Here is a 237-nt window from a genome sequence, read left to right as displayed (position 1 = left end):
CCTATTATCATTACAATCGCAATGCCTATAGAATATTGATTATTGTTATTGCCATAATCACCGTTATCATTATGATTAATGATGTATCAGGAGCACAGAGATTTGCTGTCTTTTTTATGATTATCATAATATAGTTGTAATAATCAATGTCATTATTCACCATTCAAATTACGATTATTATGATAATAACATTCTAGGATTATCATGGCTATTTTTTATGAGTATCTGTTTATTCCC

This window comes from Penaeus monodon, chromosome 23 (assembly GCF_015228065.2).
Source record: "Penaeus monodon isolate SGIC_2016 chromosome 23, NSTDA_Pmon_1, whole genome shotgun sequence".
Lineage (NCBI taxonomy): Eukaryota > Metazoa > Arthropoda > Malacostraca > Decapoda > Penaeidae > Penaeus > Penaeus monodon.
This window is presented reverse-complemented; position numbering follows the sequence as displayed.